A 16418-nucleotide genomic window follows, 5' to 3' on the forward strand; every position below is an offset into this window, starting at 1 on the left:
ATCTGAATGGAAGGAATCTGCACAAATCATTTCAATATGCTGCTAATACACTCAGAATATCTTTTTTTAGTCTCTGTGCTGGATAATAGCTCAGATAACAGCTTTCAGACACGTAAATAACATTGCAGAGACATGGTGCAGACTCCTTAATGGATAAATGTATTTATGAACCTGGTTATTTGCATTGCTTTTTAAATGGTCTGATCACCCTTCATCTGAGGGAAGAAGTAACTCCTGTAGATTTTGATCAGATTGGTTTTGGCTGTGTCTCCTGCTGTGATAGGTGGACAATGAAGTGTTACTTCGAGCAGAACTGTACCTGCAGAAGAGCAGGGTGAAATGCTGCTGATGAGCTGATTTATTCCTGCGGGGTCACTCCCCTGCTAGTAAATAGCAGTGTTGGTAATTCTTGCAATTTTCTTGCAAGTTTGCAGTATTTCTTAGTTGAGCTCTGGCTACTGAATAGAGGCAATAAAAGCACTGATCACAACCCTCCAGCAGTGCTCCCTCCACCTCCAGCTTTTCCTTTTCCCCCACTGCTTTCCTTGTGGTGCCAGTTGGTGATACTGGAGGAGATCTCTTTCCATTTTAATTACTCTGGGAGCTTTTGTCCCGCATTTGAGAAACTTGCTTAAAGGCATAAAGTAGATTGCAAATGGTTGACCTCATGCTAATATAAGCTAAAAATTGTAATAATATCTTTATCGCCTTGGAACAATTCCCTGCTCCTTCTGTCCTCTCGAGCAACAGAAGCCATTCAGCGCTGTGATATTTGATCAGGAGTTCAGGCAGAGAGGCAGCTTGGTAATGGATTTCTGATTGTTCTCCTGGTCCATTCTCCTGATGAATGGTGCTCTGGCAGTCCAGGGAGCTGATAGAAATGCTCTGCCATCATGTCAGTACCTTTTTCTGGGAGAGGACAAGAGCAGGTTTCCCCTCCTGTGGCTTGCTCTCCTGCTCAGTTAGAGAGATAGGGAGGAGCTGACTCCCTGTTCGAAGCTGAAATTAGTTTTACAGCTTATATTAGCTCTTTCCTGGGCACCTGGTGGAATACCTCTTTGCTCTGGGGAGGCTTGAGCAGGTTTTCCTATGGCTGTTCCACTCTGTGAATGCCTTAAAGCGCTGCTATTACAGAGCTGTATGTGAGAGGTGTGTTTTGGGTGGGGGTTTCTCTGCCTCCTGGACAAAACACCTTTTTATGCCAAACCTCTCCATTTCAGGCCAGGGAAGACAGGTTTGCCTGGGTCATGTCAACATGCAGGGCCCCCCTGCAGAACTGACTTCAATAGGGCTTTTATGCAAGGAGTTCTTAAATGTGCTGTGACTGTTGCTTTAATGACTCAGAGTGTGTGGTTTGAGATATCTGCTTGAGGGCCGGTGGGAAAATTCGGGGTGATCTCTTTATTTCAGTTGTTACAGGACAACAAACATTTTAAAAATAAAGTAACACTGTAGAAATAAAAAATTATACTTAGGAATGATTAATTAAAATGTTTTTATCGACTTAAAATCAGCATTTGTGGCCCCTTTAACAGCACCAAGAACCTGAACCAGCTCATTTCTTTCTCTTGAAGGATTGATTCCCTTCCAACAACTCCCAGAGAGCCATGAAAATGAATTTTGGGCTTTGTAATTAAGGTATCTTGAGTTATTTCTGATTTGTCGACATGACTGATGAAAGGGGTTATGCATTTCTTTTCCTTTCACTGATATACTCTTGCACATGGAGACATTTTGGGGGCTTTGTGGGTGTCAATCTGCAGAGTGCCAGCCTGCAGACTTCACTGCTGGAGCAATGGCACAGCTCTGCCTGGGGAGAAACCCTTCAGGCTGTGTACCCTCACATTTTGTTTTCTGGAAAACGCCAGGCTAATTCAGCCTGTTGAAGACAGCCAGTGATAAATGGTGTTATAACAGACCTACATAACAGACATTAATAGTACCTTGCAGGATGTTTTATTTCCTGTGCATCTGAGAAATACCTGCTGAGTGATCTAGATCACATTCCAGCAGAAATTCATCCCCCCTCCCTCCCCCACCAGTTTTAGAAAAATTAACTAATGAATTGTTGGCTTAGCTCAGTTTTGTGACTTAGAAGTTCAGGCTGTGCATTTCTTTCCATCACAATCTGATGGATATCCCACAGCTGCCTCTGGCCTAGTTCAGATAAACAGTATTAATTTGTATTTAACCCCAAACCCTGTGTGCATAGGCTGTGCTGCCTTTCCCTTGCTCAGGTGATTTGTACCAAGGTAAATCCTTTCCCTGCAGACAGCTGTCCCTTGGGAGAGCTGATGGGCAGTACAGGAGTGCCCCACCATCTGTGGGTTTTCAGGAGCAATTTTGATTGGACTCGTCTTCTTGTGAGGAGAATACGCTTTTCTTAGGACTTGCTGTCTTTTGGTAGCATTTTGAAATGATGCTCTCATAGTTCTAAGAAGCTTTTCACCAAGATCTTCCCGCTTCTCTAGGAAGGAGAAGGCCAGTTTATCCTCCTCTCTTTCTATTACTCACTTGTTTTGGCTGGTATTATCGCTCTTCCTGGTTGTTTTTCCTGTTTCCATGATCCTTCTGCCTCTTTGAAGTCCTGCAGACCTAGTAGAGCTTATGGATCTGTTTCAAAGCCATCAAGTATGGACCTCCTGGGCTCCTCACAGGAGGGCCAATGTTCAGGCCACAATACCTGACGATGTCACATTGCCCAGTCCTGTCCCTGCTGAGATGTGCAGCTGGAGCTCCCCTCTCTGCCCTTTTGTTTGACTCCTCCAGAAAAGCAAGTTGATTATTTAAACTTGTGATAGTTATACCCGTGTCCTGCAGAGACAGGCTAATACCAGGTATCTGTACAGGCTTCCATTATCTCTTCATTCATAGTGCAGAAAATGGGAAGAAATGTGTGGGGTTTTTCCTCCTGTCAATCTGTAGTGCTTTGGTTTAGTAACTAGTTTGGGGCCTTGTTTGCTGTTCAAACTACTCCATTTGGTTTTTTTAGTGTTTTTTTGAAAGCATGCCATCAGAACAGCGTAGTCAAGTGTTTCCAAACTTTCCCAATTACGTAGAGAATAATCACTGTGCCAGAACCACCAGGAATCTTTCTTATCATACATGTTTTTTTTCCTTTGATTACAGTCTTGCTGAAAGACAATGTTTAGGCAAACATTCCTCTTTGTGTTCCCTGGGAAGGGCTGTCAGTTTGTTAGGCTTCCAGCAGTCCTGTTTATTCACGTGTGCCTTTGGAAGAGTCGCGACACAGCAGGCCCATTTTGCCTTTGTTCACTGCTAAATAATTAGAAAATAATTTATGGCTTTGCTTTTGAATCTCCTAAGAAGATGATGGCATATTCTTACCCCAAGAGCTACAGCACTGAGCCCTTTGCATCAGAGAGAAGCTGTTCCTCATCTGCGTTGGCACAGCATTGGGGCACTCTGCTGATGATTGGGCCATTTGCCTGTTACTTAGAATTAAATGAATAATGAATTTTCCCATTCATCCAGAACCGGATAAGTGTTAGAAGTGATGTATGTGTTAGATCCCTGCCTGGGAGCAGCAGTGGCTGAAGAATTGAATGCAGTTCAAGCAGGCTGGACTATCCATGAGTATGTGTGATCATTAGTACTTTAGGGTCCATCTGCCCCCCACTCACAGGCAGTTGCTGTGTCTAACAAGCAACTGAGGTTTTATCCTAACCCAGGAAAACATTCACGTTGTGGGTATGGAATTAGCACCTCAGTTTATTGATCATCTAATAACGTTGTCTTGGGCTGTTCAACCTGTTGAAGGTTAATTAAAAAAAGGAATGGCCAGCACAGGGACCCGATTGTTAATCTGAGTATGACTGCGCAGAAGCAAGTTCTTTATGCACTGAAATTGGTTTATAAGCCTTTTCTAGATTGCTTTCCCTCCGCCTTCTGCTCTGTGCCTGGCATTTTTTTCCCAGCCTGACATAAATATTTGGCTAAGGCTAAAGGGATGAACAGAATTACGTACTATCAGCAGAATTAGAGGGGGAAAAAAGGTTATTCTGCCAATCACATCATGTGCTGGGTAGAGCAAAGACTTGACTTAATGCATCTTATTGTATTTGTCATATGCTAAGCAGGATGAGGATCCAGTGGGTGCAGGTCATCGCCCACTGCCAGTTTCCCAGGCTTTGGGAGAGCCCTTCATCCAGGAGTTTCAGGGAGCTGCGGGCTGGAACGAGTGGCATGTGTCGGTACCCGCTGTGCAATGTGACCTCTGCTGCATTCCCCAGGCTCATTCCTGGCATAACTTGGCTTCTCCATCCCCACCCCCTGTCCTGGCTGGTTCATGGCCAGGCTGGAGAACCACGGTAACCCCAGAGCCAGACGTGAGGCCTGCTTAACTGTGTGCCTGGAGCCTAGAGACCAGCTCAGGGTCTAAGCCCACCATGGCACAGCAGGAATGATGTGACAGGAGTGGTGGCACCTAGAAAAGACTCATCCTGTGACTGATGTGCTAAAACAGGCAGCCAGCACTGCTGTCCCAGCAACACAAGCTTTAGACATGTGTAGTCTTCGCCATACAAAGATACTTAACCTTGTTAAGGATAGGGTAACCTCTTCCAAAGTAATTTAAACAGAAAAAGAAATCTGTAATGCTGGAGTAAGTGTAAATTACTGGGTTATGTGTCTGTACGTGTGACCTTTGGATTATAGCAAAGTGTCTAACAGGCAAGACCTTTTGCCTTGGGTTTTCTTCTAGAGTGTGCTCATCAGTCTGAGAACAGCTGCAGGTACAAGATATAATTAAGGTTTAATTGGAGATGTCCACTAGGAGAATAGAGTGAGGAACACTGGGAGAAAATAAAGAGAATAAACTGTGAAGGTTGAAATGAAGAAGAAAGTTTAAAGAATACTAAACTGGGAAATGGGAGCTGATGCAACATTGGTGCAGTGGAGGAGAAAAGGAAAGGGCTGAGGAGCCACGCTGGAGCCAGAGGGCATTAGAACAGCTGAGCTGGCAGAGCAGATCTCAGAAGTACAATTGCCTGAATTATTCTGGGATAGAAGAGAAGAGGAGCTGAGGAACATCAGGGCATGAACTTGAAGAGCTCGAAAGTGAAAATAAGTGGGTTTTAGATGGCAGAAGTATAAATGTTGAAGGGCAGGAGGCCTGTTGGGGTGAAATGATGAAGTGGAAGGTCTTTTGCTGGAGGGCCCTGCAGTTCTTGGAGAATGGATTGTAATGGTTCTGCCCCAATGGATGAGAGTGGGTGTTGAATTACTAGCAAAATGCCTTTTCTTCAAAATATCATTGTTAGTCTCTCAGTATCAGTGCTGTGTTCAAATAGGAGTTTACAGCCCTTGCTTTTGTCTTGTCAGTGTTTCGGAGGGGGTTGTTTATGTCAAGCACTTTGGCAGTGGCACAAGGGAGGTGAATTGCTCTTCCAGTGGTTGGTGTCTCTGGGACAACACCACCAAACATCACAAATCAAAAGCTCTGCAGCCCATCCAATGCTTCAGAGCCCTGCTTAGCAGAGCAGTTTATCCACAGAGAGTGGAATTGTAGGGGTGGGAAAACCTCAGGGTGTAGTCACTACCTTCCTTATGGCTCTGCAGGATCAGAGGCCTCATTGGATTGTCCTTGGCTGTGCAGGGAATCCAGCCTGGGATGAATTGAAGGCTGATGGTCATTATGGAGTGCCTGGGATGTTTCACCCTATAAATTCTAGCCAAAATGAAAATAGTTCCTTTTAACAAAATATTTAGGCAAGCTCTATTTAAACATCCCCTGCAGTTCCCTTTCTTTTATATTGCTTGCCTAAGTAAGTTTGAAATTCTGTTGTTGAAAATGGAAAACTCCACATTGGCAGTTTCCACTGAATCTTCTAATTGTGAGCATGTGCACTTAGTGCTTTCAGATTTTCATCGTGCCCTTTAGCAGGGTTGCTTCAAACTCATTATGGAGGGAAATGCCTTTTCCTAAGAACCGGGGAATGTTTGAAATGTTGAGAACAGATTTAGTATCTTTTGATGAGAAGGTTAGCCTGGTGCTTAGAGCAAAGTCCTGGGAGCTGTAAAAGTGCGGGGCTATTACGCCAGCGGAGCCAACTGACTTTCCTCTCTACACGACCTCCAGCAAGTCCTCAGACCTCTTTGCATATCATTCAACCCAGCTGGAAAACCTAAGTAAACAGCAGGAACCTTGCTTCAAGCCAGAAGCCTCAACTGACTGAGTTATTCTGGGGAAATGGAATAAGTCATGAATTAGAATCAGGTAAATAACTTGGAGATTGGATTGCTTTAAAGAGAAAATAATTTTGTAAATGTCCAAAAACAATTTAATTTGGCTTAGTTTGAATGGGTGAAGTGATTGCTTTGTCCTACTTTACAGTAAAGGAAAAAAAAAATCCACTTACTTGCAGTTTCTGTTTTCATCAGACTGTTTACAGAGTCTAGAAATCGAGTTAATCAATATTTCTATTAGATACATCTTTGGGCCCTATGCCACATGCACACATTTTTTTATCCCTTCAATCTTGTATCATTTATGGAGATGGTATTGTCAGAAATAGTACTGTAAATAATTTATTCTGCTGCTAGTGCTTTTCTAAAGGTCTCTAGGCATGAGGCAAGATTTCCTTCAGGAGCTGTAAAGCTTCCAGATCAGTTTGCCATGGCAGAAGGATTTATTTTTTTGAGAGAGACAAGAAGGATGGTGGAAATGATGGGGTATTTTAGGGAGTGGCTGGCAGCTGTTTCTTTTGCATCATTTTTGGGATCTAGAATAGAGCAATTAGTAAAGTGGATTCATTGTTTTGTGGGTTCTGTGGGACAAGCTGGGTTCCTCGGTGCTCCCAACCTCCCAAATCCGCAGATGTCCCTGTCTTTGTCTGGAGTGTGGGTCTGATGGGTTCCCTGTGGCTGTGCCAGCCAACTGGTGCTGGAAGCAGCCAAGGGGCAGCTAAATGGACCTGTTTTCAGCCCTGCCATGAAGGTGTGCTGTGCTGTAACAAATACCAGGCTCAGCCTGGCAGACTGTGGTTTTCACTGCATTGTGCTGCTACAGCAGAAGCGCAGAGACTCCTGTTTGCAGATTTGATGTCTTCCTCTCTCAGGTGATGCTGTTTTTAACCACACTGCCAGTTGCAGGGGAAATGTGGCACTGTCTTCTCTTTGTACTGTTCAGAGCAATTCTTTTGTGGGCAGCTGGTAAATCCAGGCCCATTGCAGCTGGGCCTGCCAGCCTGGAACAGAAGATGGAAATCTGTCACACTTCTGTAACTTCTGAGAGACAGGAACCTTTGTTGATTGAAGAGAAAACCCTATAGCAGGCCTAAGTAAACATCAGCTATGTCCTGGGAGGATTGCAAAAGAGTCACTACCTCAAATTTACTCTTGAAAATCTCTGCAGATCTTTAACTGTTTTGGATTTCTGGGTAATGAACAGAGACTGCAAAGAAAATTTCATGTAAATTCACTTGGTTTACTTCCCAAATAAACTAGAAGGTGAGCTCGTAACAGGAAAGCAGGCACAGGTAGCCTAAATTATTTCCAAGCATTGTTCCAAGCTTGTTGACCCTTATGGGGCCCTTCCAATTCAGAATATTCTGTGATTTACTGCAAGTGTAGACCTAGAGAGATGATGTGGCTTTAATGATGGTGCATCAAAGCTCTTTCTGAAGCACTGACAGCAGTTGTCAAGAGACTACTTGGCTATCACGTGCTCCATCATTGTGCTCTGATGGTCTCTGCTCCCTGGATGTAGTTTGTATATAAGCAGTAACCCAGAAAGATTGGTTGTTGTTGTTGATGTAAATCTTGGTGGTTCCTGGCAATGCCCTTCCCTGTCTTTACTCACCTTCAGTTACACGTAGAGAAATCTACATCTTCAATTTAATTTAGCTTGGGAGCAATTTAAAAGAGGAACTGTGACATTTTGCTTGGAGGAGTAACAAAAATAACAGCCTGGCTACTGTTATAGTGCAGATGGCTACTCACAGGTATGGGATGAAACAAATCAATCCTGTACTTCTGTATGGATCACAAGGTGCCTGATGCAGCTGAGGAGTCTCCCATCCCCGTGGGTGCAGTGGTAATGCAGTTTGCTAACAGCTTCACCAGCCAGGCTCCAGCTTGATTAATAGATGAATCCTCAAATGCCTGCTTTGCGTAGATGTATGTACTCTTAAAAATTGCCTTTTTGTAGTACTTTGGGAAAACACTAAGTATAATAGTTAAAAATAACTTGTATCACTTCATGTCAGGTATAAAACATTGCATTTTGACTCAAACTGCAGATTCAAGTGGGAGGCTGTGTCTTTCCTTCTTTTTGTTTTACAGCCCCCAAGGTGGCTGTTTCACATGAAACAGTGTCATCAGGCTTTGTTGTCAGTGATTTTTGTGCTTCAAAGGAAAGGATCAGAAACTGAATCTACCAGGTTTTTTTACTGGCAGAACAAACCTCACAGTATTTGAAGTTTCCTTCTGTGACATTTTTTTTCCCATGGCTTATTTTAGTTTAGTTGCATGATCTATGCAAACATTTCCCTCAGTGTGCTGAGATGTCTTGGGACAGTGGATTTTTGGTTGTCTTGCGCTAGCTGATGGTGTGTTTGCAGCTCTGCTGACCTTGTGCAGCCGTTCAGAGCTCTGCCACTTGGTGACAGTCTTCTAAAATAAAATCATCACCACTAAAGGGAAGGTTTGAGTTCAACTGACCTGTGTGTGTTTCTCCACAGCAAATCTCAGAGTAAAGAAGGCTGGACTACAGGGATTTATTTGCATGTGAAGTAGAGTGCAGGGATTCAGCTCCTCAATGTCAGTTTGCTCTGAATGCCACGTTATCCCTTCTCATTAAATCACTGCCTGCAATATCACCTGCTGGTAGGACTTTCTGGAGCAGTCAGACGCAGTAAATGGCAGGTGTCCACCACTGCAATGTGTCTCAGGTTGTCACCAGGGGTGACACATATCCACACGTTCACACCTTGTGAGCAGCCTCTTAAAGGCTGTTCAGACTATGCTGCTCATCTTTCCATGGAAAAGCACAATCCTGGTGCTGCTGAGATTTTTGCTAATTTATTCTAGACAGTGAATCTGTTAGCTAGACTTTTTTCAAGTGAAGAAAATATGTTTCAGGCCGGTTTCCCGTGTAGTGTCTGTGTGGTAGCTGGTCCATATCTAATAACTTGCAGCCAAATTTAATCCAGGAATAGAGGGAGAAGCAGGGAAAGCTCATCTATCAATCTTCCTGCATAGTAGAAGCTGGTCAGACGACCACTTAATGTTGTACTGGACTAACTACAGAATATCTTCAATAAATCATTCCACTTTATCTTCTCTTTCCATTCAAATTTGGCAAAATGTTCCCAGAAAGTCAGGGCAGTAGAATAAAATAAAAAATTGTTTGCTCTTTTTGTGTTACTGTATGGCAACACTTCGCCTGTTGAAACATTCATGAACCCATCTAGTATTAAGCTATTTTAGTGGATTTCATGCTGCTGGTGCCAGGAGAACCTTTCTAGTAGCTATAGTCCTGAAGCAAATCAGTAATCTCAATAATTTGGGATCAGTTTTCTTGGGTTCTGAGTTCTGGTGTGCTGCAAAGTGAGATAATTGTTGTGTTCAGTTCAGTGCAGAACTGTGGAGGTACCTGGTAAAATCAAAGCACTGGTGCTTTTCACAGAATTACAGAATAGCTGAGGCTGGAAGAGCCCTCCAAGATCAAATGCAGCCATTAATCCTGCACTGCCAAGGCCACAACTAAACCATGTCCCTTTTAGTGGTTCTTTTATTAATTTGCAGCTATATCCCAGGATTATAAAACAGACAGAAAAATAAAAAAAAAGGTAAAGGCAAATTTCCTCTAGAATAAACCTGCTTCATGGGGTTGCTGAAGGCAACAGAGAGATTTTTGACATTGGGCCTGCTCCTCACCTAGTGCAAACTTAGAATAAAAAGTTTTGATTAAACATTACAGTGAAAGTTTCCTTATTGTATTTTGCTTGTTTCTTAAATTCCCATGGTGAGAGCATTGTTGTTACAGAAGATGATTTTCCATTTTCAGCATCATGATACCCCAGAGCTGTTTCTGAGCTGTGTGACCAGGGACTGCAGGTACTTGCACATCACTGGCTGGGTGAGCAAGATTTCCCTTAGCTGAGGGCAGGTGAGCAGGAGAAATCCGGATTTTGGAGCCATGACAGCAATCCCCTTATGTTTCCATCTTTTTTCCATCTCTCAGTTCCAGACAAAAAGTCATTCCCAAGACAAATTCTGAGGGATACTTGTTTTTGTGCAACCTGAGCTGCAGCAGCCTGTCCGGGTGGTGTCTGCTGACTGTCTCTGACACAGGAGGACAGCAGTCTCTCTAAGCCTTCTGTCTCCAGCAGCAGCAGATCCTCTGTCTGGGCAGAGGACCCTGTCTGCAGTGCTGCCTCAGCTGCTGCTTTCAGACAGTGTCAGCTCTCACCTTCTGATTCTTAATGGTCTGGAGAGGATGGAAGTGGGAGAAAGGGGCAGAAATCTTCAATATTCATAATTTTGACACAGCACAATTGGTAGAGCTTGCTTTTTTATGCTCTGTGTTTAAGGCAGGGCATGGTTCCCTTCTGTAAATTCTCTGATGCAAAGAGCAACACTCAGAAAATTCACCTTTCTTACTGCAGGTGTAGGATGCTTTAGGGTTACATTGTTAAGCTCCAAGTTTCCAACAGAATACAGTGTATTTCTGAGAGCTGTGGATCAGCAGCACCGAGGGTCTGACCCTCTTTCACTAGGCTGGTACCTAGTTTTGGATTATGTAAGTAATTAATTTGGGACCCATAGCAGAGAACCATAGCCAGAGGACAATATACTGAATTATTTAGATAGCTTGATGTGCCAGGGACATGAATTTTGACTTCATTCCTTTCAATCTTGCTCATACACTGGAGGAGCAGGGGAGCAGCTCCAGCAGCTCCAAGCTGGCCTGCTCCAGCTGCCCCAGAAGAGCTCTTGGTTGTGTCAACACTGGAGACTCAACTCTCTTGGAACCCAGGTCATGAAGGATAGCATGAGGCCTTTTTTTTCTGAGTTCTTTTCCTTTTCTGCAATTCCTGAAATATTAATCAGCCTTTTTGAAATAACTGCCGTCGTTTTCCAGCCTGGGGGTGTCTGTGAAGCAGTGCTCCATCACTGGCCACGATGACACTGCTTGGCATGAGTAGCTGCCAGGTGAGTGAAAGTTGATCTGGAGCTGTGGAGCAAGTGGAAATAATGTGGCTCGAGACATGTGTATACAATTTGTGCAGATGATTCAAGTGAGAGCCATGGCAACTGAGATAAACAAAGGGAAAGATACTGGGAAACCAGCAGTGGCTTCATTTTAATAGCACAGCCTCGAATCCAGACAGCTCAGATGTTTACTAGAAGAGCTCCATCTTCCTGCATCTCTTCCTCCCCACCGCCCCCACTGCTCTGCATGCACTTAGTCATGAGATCAGAGGGCTGCTTGGATGAAGCACTGCAGGCCAAATTCCGCTGTTCTTACTTGAGCAAAAAAAGCCATTGCCTGTCTTCAAATATGGACTGCAGAATTCCTCTCTGTTTGCACACCCCTGATTCAAAGCACCCTCATAAAAATGCGTCTTAGAGCTTCCCATGGGACAAAATGAACTTTCTGAAAGCGTTGCAGATTATTTGGGCGAGTGCTGAGTTTGGGATGTGCTTTTGCTTGATCTATAGCTGTTGGGCAAGCTCAAAGCCTGTTCTGTCTAAAGGTAATATCTAGAATGGAAAGAGTGGAGGACAGCAGGATTAAAGCACAGCAGTGCTGCTCTTCCCATGTGAAGTCAGAGTGAAGCTGGCTGATCTGTGGCTGTTGAATAACAAACAGCTCTTGAGAAGATCAAGTCCAACTTCCATGCCAGGGCTCCATCGCGTGCTTGGCAGCGGGGCTGTGCTGGTGTGTGGGCTTTGGGCAAGAGAAACCTCAGGCTGCAAGTGGAAACAACCCAGCGAGAGCAGCAGGCGCCTTGTGCTGTTCCGCCGGGAGAGGGTTGGGAACGAGGACCTGAGTTCTGTCTCCAAGTAAATGATCCTATGCTTGCTGCCCAGGGTTGTGTAATCTGGCATGGGGCTGCACTTTGGGTATGCTTATCCCAAATCCACCCCCCAGGGGAGCTGCTGGTGATTCACCTCTCTGAATCATAATTCCTGACGCTTTTCTAATCGCTGTCCTTAGTGTGTCCTTGGTTCATGGGCTGCCAATCCAGTCTGATTGGAAGAAAAGAGCTTTCAAGCAGTTTAAAAGTTTGCCAGCTTCCTACACCAATGCATTAATCCACGTCAAGACTCTGTGGCTCATTTCTTTTCTCTGTTGCTTTAAGAGTGAAGCAGAAGACGCAAAAAAATTAGAAAAAGAAATTTAGTTAGCTGTAGAAATGTGATAAATTACCAGTAATTTGATTGTGAGCAAAAGCATTCCTTGTATGCAGTTTTCAGTTCACAGTTTATAAAACAGAGTGTGTTTGTCTGTTTAGAAAATCTGCTCTTTTTGTTAAGAACTGGCAGGATCCTCAATCCTCTTTCCAAGACATTGCAAATACTAATTAAAAAAAATCTATATCTAAATAAAGTTGTTTGCATATATTAACACTAGATATCTTTTTCACATATGGTTCAGTATAAAACCCCCAATTCTGTTCAGAAAATATGAAGCTTTTCTTTTTATTCTTTTTTTTTAAATGAATGAATGACTGAAAATAAGGATTAAAGTAAATTTTGCAGGTGCCCTCCAAGTCCTCGTTTTGCAGTAGGAATGGAGCCAGGGCACTGATTTCTGAACTCTTGGCCTGTGTGAAGCCATCCTGCACTTAGCACATGCATGCTCCAGTCCATGTGCCTGCTCTTCTGCTGCTGGCTCCAAGCTCCTCATGTGCTCCAAATTGTTGGTGTGGGATATTGCAGTGTTTGTGGTAACATGTGTTACTCTGCAGTGTGAGGAAATGAATGTTAGGTGCTCCCCATGAGGCAGGAATCAGGAATCCTCTGCTAGCAAAAGGCTTCTGCCTTTCTGCTCTAGAGAGTGACTTGTGAACAGGTTTGTCCTAGACATTTATCTTCCTTAACTTGGCTTGAATGGAATGAGCAGGCTCTCCAGCAAGAAGGCCTTTTCCCTAAGATGTGTATTACCAATGTTAGTGGAGATGATAAAACAAGACACTCATCTTTCTCTCTGAATTTATTCTCCACTTCATTATTCAGTTTTACATTTTTATGTCACTTCCAGTTCTCTTATCATGGTGAAATCTTTCAGAGTGGATAAAAGCTGAAGGCTACAAGCAGAAACCAGAATTTTTCTATCAAGCTGCAAACATCAGTCAGAAGCCTGGTGTTTCTTTTGCTTTTGTTACCATTCCTGTATTAAAAGAAATGTACATAAAAGGGCTGTTTGCTGACTTGCAGTAATTGGGAGAACACAAAGAGCTGAGTGAAGGAATTCAGAAGGAAGAGAAACAGAGTTCAGTCTTGAGTCATGGCAAATGCTTTAACCAATCCAGTGTTTTTTGCATGCATCTCTCCCTGTGGTGGTTTCAGGTCCACCCACGAGCACGTGTGCATAACCTGTTGGAGTGTTCCTAAACATTCCCTCCTGGAATAGATTTTCTCTTCTTTTACCTGCCTGCCCTTGCTGGGAAGATAGAACCTGAGAAACTGGGAATCAGCTTGGAAAATATAGTGCGATTTTGAATCTTCGGGGTGTTCTGAAAAGGGTGCAGCTTGAGAGCAGAGGTTTGCACTCAATAATAGGGCTGGAACTATATGGGAGAAGAGGCTGAGCTGGATGGGTCAGAGGAAGTGGTAGACCAGTGCTCACAGGTGTTCTGTCAGGACCAAAATATGTTCTACAGGATTCAGAGTGGAAGCTTAAGCTTTCCTAGAAGTATTCCCAGGGAGAAGAAGTGCCAGTGATTATTGGAAACAGATTAAGGATAGGAACTGAAGTTTGCCCCCTGCTTCATGTGGTGATGCCTGTTCAGGAGGAGCACCTAATTTCCATGGTTCTTTGGTGGCCACTTTCTGCCTGGAAATGTTTGGAGCCTGTTTTGAAGCTGTGCAGAAGAGCATGCTTGCGTCATCCAGAGAATGCTGTGAGTCAGTGGAGTCCTGAGGGAGCTGTAATGGCTCAAACAGAAACTTGGAAAATGAAATGGAGATGGATTTAAAGATACAGCATTTGTGGCTGCTGCTCTGTTTAGAGATGGTCTGCACTCATCAGAGGCATTGGTGAGGAAGGGGTTCAGCAAGGACTTTGCTGCTGTAAAGTACAAGTGGAGCCTTATGAGTGATCCACCCGGGACAGGGTGTGGAACTTGGAAGAGGGTGTTAAGCAAGTTCTCCTTGTCATTATACTCAGTAATTTGGTATTCAGGGAATCTCTATGAATTCTTCATTGATATGTGTATTTTGGTATGTTAATGAATAACTTATGGGGATGGGCAGGAAGGAAGGTGGGGGCAGCCTCTTGGTTTGGCCCCCACTCCTCATTTTCCTTTACGTTTTCAACCGCCTTCAGATTTGGGATGGTTTCCACAGCATTACAAGCTGTGTGTTGCTGCAGTGCAGCTGTGTTGGGATTGCTCTTGGCCCAGCTCATCTGACCCAGGAGATGTCCCAGGTCCTGTCACAGAACCCAGTGTGGTTCATAAGGACGTGCCCAGGTCCTCGCTGGGCTGTGTCACCACCATGGTGACACATTTACTGTCAGTGCATGCTGCTCTTTCTTTTTGTGTCCACCCACAGCTGGACAAAGTGGATATGGGATCTCTCCTTCCTCCAAACCGAGCAGGGATCCACAGCAGGACATTTCAGAGATTAGGTGTACTTTCCTTAAAATGCTTTCGGTTCCTGTCATAGATGAAATAGCCAAGGTCTGTCCTGATACCATTGGTGTGTTGGTTGTTTTATTTGAAAGCTTTCAGGGGCGTGAACCACTGTAGTGTCTCCAACCCACAGATGAATTCATCTTTGTGGTCTGTTTCTGGAGGAAAAAAGTACAAAGAAAAGAGGGAGAATGGCCTAGCAGCAGTGAAAAATACAGTGTCTTGTGCTTACGTATTTCCTGTCGGTTCTGCTTCAGAATTGAGAGCTCGTTTTCCTCATTTACCAAACCAGCAGAATGAAGCTGTTCTTCCCAGCAGAAGTAGCAGAACACAGCAAAAATCCTGAAAAACTTCTCCTCCAGGTAGGCTCTTTCCCTGCTGGGACAGAGTAGCTGGAGATGCTGAACTTTGTTGGTTTATCTGAGCAGGGCAGAGAAAGAGGCATCAAAGTGAGCTGGCCCCTTACAGGTAAGGTGAACCTCTAGGTTTCTGTATATAAAAGAACCAATTTCTGGAGAGCCAAGAATGAAGAAAAATGAGAAAACCTGGCTTTTCCCATTTATTTGTGGTTTTTTGAGCAGGGGCAGCTCAGTCCCTGGGCACCCTCAGAGCTATTCTGACACTTTATTATCAAGAACAGAAAAGCACTTTGTGACTGTGATGTGTATGCACCTTAGCACTACAGTTTAGCTGTTTTATTCAGACCAGGAAAGCTTCATTAGTTCATGTTGATTGAAGTGATATGGTCCCCAGCCATCCTAATGCAAATTGATGACTCACTTATATCTTTAGAGTTTAATTTAAATTTCTATAAAATTTTAGACTTAGGCAAGTAATTGCATTACAGTTTTTTGTGGCTTCTATGAAAATTTTTATTTTTTTTTGCACCTAAGGCCATATTTCAAACCTGTGACCTCATTCCCATAAAGCAAAGCTATGTCATTACATCATAGCTGTGCAATTTGCCTTCTGATAACTGGCATATACATTTATGTTGGATCCATTAAACATGTCCACTTAAAGAGCTGTCAGGCATTAACGTGTTAGCATGTAAATACTAATTTTAAAAAAATTAAAACTGCTATTCTTTTGGCCTTCTTGCTGTCAGTTTTGTTGAAAACGAATGAAGTTTTCCCTTCCATCATCGTCGTTCTTGGTTCCCAGAAAAAATGATTAATGAGCTTTAGCCTTTGCAGCTGCAACACTTGATTGCAGTCTGACTTCACTAGTGATGAATACAGAAATATTTCTGCAGTTAATTGGATGTTATCAAATCCACAGCAGGTGACTAAGACCATACTCAGATGTAGTTGTTGCAAGGAGCAGGATCTTTGAGGGCAGGTTTCCCTCTATGGCATTTTACCCCTTGGCATAGTGATACCAGTTCACTTTATATGAAATAAATACTTGAGGAGCTTAGTGTCCAAGATTTGCTCCGTTCCCTTTACTTTGGAGGAGCTTAGTGCCCAAGATCTGCTCTGTTCCCTTTGCTTTGAGGCACTGAGGTTCCCCTGCTGCTCTGATTAAAGTTAAGTTTCAGGTAAGTTGGGTGGATTTAGGGTGGGAAGGGATCAACATGTATTTGAAACA

The 16418-nt window shown here is 43.6% G+C and overlaps 1 protein-coding gene and 1 long non-coding RNA gene across 2 annotated transcripts in view; both read left to right on the forward strand.

Annotated features, from left to right (window-relative positions):
* The window catches only part of ABL1 (ABL proto-oncogene 1, non-receptor tyrosine kinase), a 77503-nt gene that overhangs the window by 17294 nt on the left and 43791 nt on the right, over positions 1-16418 (forward strand). The window lies entirely within an intron of this gene.
* Positions 1709-9375, forward strand: LOC147649703 (uncharacterized). The gene is made up of 2 exons (XR_015278105.1): positions 1709-6812; positions 6861-9375. It is a non-coding gene; the product is annotated as an uncharacterized LOC147649703 (long non-coding RNA).

This window comes from Cyanistes caeruleus, chromosome 20 (assembly GCF_971803275.1).
Source record: "Cyanistes caeruleus chromosome 20, bCyaCae1.hap1.1, whole genome shotgun sequence".
In the NCBI taxonomy this organism is placed as follows: Eukaryota; Metazoa; Chordata; class Aves; order Passeriformes; family Paridae; genus Cyanistes; species Cyanistes caeruleus.